Source organism: Ochotona princeps, chromosome 16 (assembly GCF_030435755.1).
Source record: "Ochotona princeps isolate mOchPri1 chromosome 16, mOchPri1.hap1, whole genome shotgun sequence".
Taxonomy (NCBI): domain Eukaryota; kingdom Metazoa; phylum Chordata; class Mammalia; order Lagomorpha; family Ochotonidae; genus Ochotona; species Ochotona princeps.
Window position 1 is genome coordinate 31,278,718 of NC_080847.1, and position 5,315 is coordinate 31,284,032.

A 5,315-nucleotide genomic window follows, 5' to 3' on the forward strand; every position below is an offset into this window, starting at 1 on the left:
TTTTTTTTTACTCACCATGACAGTATTCTGATCCTGTTTCTTAGATAAAATGATTGCCTATACAGCCTACATGTTCTTTGTATCACTTGTGTATTTTAAAGCACAGCTTTTAAAAATATTTATTTAAAAATGTGTATCTATTAATGTGCCTACTGATTAAACATTATGGTGATAAAATAACAACGTTCAATCTTTTTTTTTTTTAAAGATTTATTTATTTATATTACAAAGTCATATATACAGAGAGAGAAGGAGGAGAGACAGAGAGGAAGATCTTCCGTCCAATGATTCACTCCCCAAGTGAGCCGCAACAGGCCGGTGCTGCACCGATCCGAAGTCAGGAACCAGGAACCTCTTCTGGGTCCTCCATGCAGGTGCAGTGTCCCAAAGCTTTGGGCCATCCTCGACTGCTTTCCCAGGCCACAAGCAGGGAGCTGGATGGCAAGTGGAGCTGCCGGGATTAGAACCAGTGCCCATATGGGATCCCGGGGAGTTCAAGGCGAGGACTTTAGCCACTAGGCCACGCCGCTGGGCCCCCAACATTCAATCTTGTTTTTTTTCACACTTATGTGGGACAGGGTGCTGGTGGAAGATATGTAGCATATAAATTTTTCGCATCCTCGTGGTGTTTTTGAAAGGATACTACATTTCTTCCCTAAGTTTCATTCTATATGTATATTTTTAAAGATTTATTTATTTTAATTGGGAAGTCAGATATACAGAGAGGAGGAGAGACAGAGAGGAAGATCTTCCATCCAATGATTCACTCCCCAAGCAGCTGCAACAGCTGAAACTGGGCTGATCCGAAGCCAGCAACCAGGAGCTTCTTTCGAGTCTCCCACACGGGTGCAGGGTCCCAAAGCATTGGGCCGTCCTCAACTGCTTTCCCAGGCCACAAGCAGGGAGCTGGATGGGAAGTGGAGCTGTTGGGATTAGAACTGGTGCTTGGGGAGGGGGGAGGGCAGGGGGAGGGGTTGGGGGAACCTCAGAGCCTATGAAATGATGTCATAAAATGAAATGCAATAAAAAAATTTAATAAAAAAAAAAGAACTGGCACCCATATGGGATCCCAGCACATGTAAGGCGAGGACTTTAGCCTCTAGGCTACTGTGCCAGGTGCTATATTTGTCCCTTAATTTTAGTAACTAATAATGCTTATTTTTCAGACACTACTACATATGGAGAATTTATGTTAGGTTTATTGTTTGACCTTGGAGGATATTTTTCTTTTACATTTTTTCTTTTGATTTTGTTGTGAAAAGGTTTAAAAAAAATGGTGATTAATTCTCCAAAAATTTCAAATACTGATTGTAAAATATTCTTATCAAATTATTATCTAAATGAATTCCCACTTTATCTTACGATTTAGATTTTATAATTTTCAAGTGTCGATAGAATGATAAAATTGTAGATAAGTCAATACCTCATTGTTTCTTTTTGTAGAATTTTTTTTTCGGATTTCACTGTATCTCTGTTTTAGTTTAAATCTAAGCTTATAATTTTATTCATGTGGTCAATTTTTAGTGACTAGGCCTAATGTGCTCTTTTTTATTTTTATTTTTTAATTTTTTTTAAAGATTTATTTATTTTATTACAAAGTCAGATATACAGAGAGGAGGAGAGACAGAGAGGAAGATCTTCCGTCCAATGATTCACTCCCCAAGTGAGCCACAACAAGCCGGTGCTGCGCCGATCCAAAGCCGGGAACCTGGAACCTCTTCCGGGTCTCCCACACAGGTACAGTATCCCAATGCATTGGGCCGTCCTCAACTGCTTTCCCAGGCCACAAGCAGGGAGCTGGATGGGAAGTGGAGCCGCTGGGATTAGAACCGGCGCCCATATGGGATCCCGGTGCGCTCAAGGCGAGGACTTTAGCTGCTAGGCTGCCACCGGGCCCATGTGCTCTTTTTTATTTATTATTTTTTAAAAATATTACAAGGCTTATGGGAGTTACAGACCCCTGTGGGTCTCTGATTTCTATTAGGATTGCGTGTGGGGGCAGTGGCAAAGGTGAGTGAGATAAATGTTTCAGTTTTCCCACCTGTGAGAAAGAGGAGAAAGTATAGCATTTCTGCTGTTACACCACATCATCCCCCATGGATGGAGAGGATTATTTGAGGCCCCAATGTAGGGAAAAATGTTCAAGGATATTATTTGAGTGGTCTTGATGATTCTGAGAGTTACTTCTGAGACGAGCAATTCTAAGGCCCCTGGGCCACCTCAGTGAGTCTGCAGATCGAGGTGCTTGCTGTAGATCCAGGCCTGGAGTGTTGTTCAACCTGTCTTCCTTCCCATCTTTTGATGGAGTCTCCTGCTGGCTTAAATGAGCTGGCTCTCCCATCCTTCGTGTTCTTCTGGGTATGATCTCCATTCTTGCATGAAGGTCAGTAACTGAGGTGTCTCAGTTCTGCAACATGTGCTCCAGGTTAGCAGCACGTCTGTGATCTTCCCTGAGGTTAGGGATCCAGTGCAGTGGTCAGGCTGCTGAGCCCCCCTAAGAAGCATCACCTTGTGAGGTCCTCAAACCTTGCTCTTATGTCCCCTGCACCAGCCAACACATGTGCCAGTAGATGTAACTGCTCAGCCCTGCCCCAGCCCTGGCTCTCAGATGAACTGGTGGGGGCTGCAGCCTAGCCCAGCCCAGCCCAACCCCAGGCTCAGCTCTTGCACTCATTGGTGAGTGCTATGGTCTAGACAGGGTGAACTGAAGAATCCCTACCTGGCCCACCCTGAGCCCTGATTTTCATGTGTACTGGCAGTTACTGTGGCCTAGCCTGGCCCACTTACCTCCAGCCCTGGTTTTCGTGTGCAACATTGTGTATTTTGGCTTAGTTGGGACTGTCCCTGTTATGTTTGCTCCTGCCCTAAGTTCTTGTATGTACCTGCAGGTGCTGCAGCCCAGCCCAGCACAGCCCTTCCCCAGACCTGGTTCTTGTGTGCACTGGTGGATGCTGTGGTCTAGCAGGAGTGTTGCCAAAGATCTAGCAGGCTTGCTCTCAGCCCCAGTTCTTGAACATGCCAATGAGTGTTGTGGCCCAGCCCAGTGTGGCCTGCCCCAGCTGTAACCTCCAAGAACTTACTGAATCTGCCCCCCAAACATGGCTGTCACATGTGCTGGTTGTGTGTCCTGGCCTGGTCTGCCCTCAGTCCAGCTCTTATGTGCGTGGATGGGCGCCTTGGCCTGACCCAGGAGACCCGTTGGATTCCTACTTCTGATCCACCCCATCTCAGCCTCCTGGACTACCAGGTATATGGAACCCCCTAGAAACTATCTGATATTTGCCAACCAGGCCCTCAGTGTTGCCATTCCTCTACCCACATGTTCACAGTGACAATGATGGTGGTGAGGTGGTCCTGGCTGGTGTGTGCCTACGGTGGCACCAGTCACTTCAACTGCACTGGCACACTGGCATAGTTAACACAGACTTGGCATTAATCAGCTCCAGAATGCCTGCCAGCTGTTGCCTGCTTTTTTCTCCCAGCAGTGTAACACTTGCCTAGGTCCAAGGCAACCTGGGCAGTTGCCTACAGCTGGGGACTAAAATGTTCTTGTCTAATTTAGATATGTTTAAAGTTTATGTTTATAAACCTCAGTCATGAAGACTGATATACCTTGGGCCCGGCACCGTGGCCTGGCAGCTAAAGTCCTCGTCTTGAATGCCCCGGGATCCCATATGGGCGCCGGTTCTAATCCCAGCAGCTCCACTTCCCATCCAGCTCCCTGCTTGTGGCCTGGGAAAGCGGTTGAGGACGGCCCAAGGCTTTGGGACCCTGCACCTGTGTGGGAGACCCGGAAGAGGTTCCTGGTTCTGGGCTTCAGATCAGCGCAGCACCGGCCATTGCAGCTCACTTGGGGAGTGAATCATTGGATGGAAGATCTTACTGTCTGTCTCTCCTCCTCTCTGTATATCTGATTTTGTAATATAAATAAATAAATCTTTAAAAAAAAATAAATGAATGGAATACCTTTCTCTTTTTCTCTTTTTTCTGCAACTCAGCCTTTCAAATAAATAAACATTTAAAAAAAATAACATGGATCTGTGTTCCAAACATAGTTTCCACAACATTTAAGGGAAAATAGCATCAGCAACTCTCAGAGCATCATACTCTGCCTTTTGTCTTGCTGTGAAAGACATCATTTTCCATTAATAGCAAAAACTGAAAAGAGAGAATGTTCGCTTTAACATGGGAATTTCTTAAATGTACTTATTCGAATAGATTTTTTTTTCAATCACAGAGCACTATAAAATGCTGTGAAATTAAATGCTGTGCCTAAAACTTACATCAAGCATTAATCAACAAATTGATCCACAAAAGCCTGTGAAATATTTTTTCTTAAAACATAAATAGCAAATTGAATTATAAATGTAAGTGTGTTTACTCCCAGGTGCTCATCAGTGTTGTATATATAACTTCCTTCAGTCTCTTTCCAGAAAACCAAGTCTACAAAGTAGGTATTACACCATCCTCCTACAACTCCAACAAAACTCTGGGCGCCTGAGGAAGAAAGATACCTATTTAAAACATATATATATATATATTCATTTGAGAGGCAGAGGAGAGGAGTGAGCTCCCTCGCATCCGTGAGTTCACCTCCCAGATCCCCACAATGGCCAGGACTGGATTGGGGTCACAGGTGAAATTTGGGAACTCAATCTGCATCTCTACCATCACCCCATCATCACCACCTGCTGCCTCACAGAATCTACATTTGCAGGAGCCACAGCTGGATATCAAGCCCCGGTACACTGAGAAGCGATGCAGAGTCTTAAACATTATGCTAAACATCTGCCCAGGAAGATGCTTCTAAATAAAGAAAGAAAAAAATCAAGATATAGAATTTTGCTACCATAAATTCAAGGTCACAGAAAGGACAGAACACTTGCTAAGGCAAATAAAGGGAAAACTGGAGTGTGAGAGAAGAAGGGAGGAAAGGAGGGAGGGAGAAAAAAAATGTGGAAGACTGTCCTTTCCCACGTGAGTGTCTGGATCTCAAATGACAATTCATACCTCTACAGGGCTCTCTCTATAACTCCATATACTATCAGCTAAGGTATATCAATTTTTTAAAAGATTTATTTATTTTCATTTACATTTATATATATTTCATATATTCATTTATTCATTTATTTATTTTCACTACAAAGTCAAAGAACCTACCAAGGAGCTCCTTTCAGCGCATTCAATTAACTTGACTGGGTTGGGAGGAGGTAGGAAGGGTGGGGCGCCGCTGTCCACTTGGTCAATTAACCCCTGCTTGCCTGCTGTCATGGGGTGTCTGTTATCTACTGGCTGCACCTCATCTCAGTGTAGGT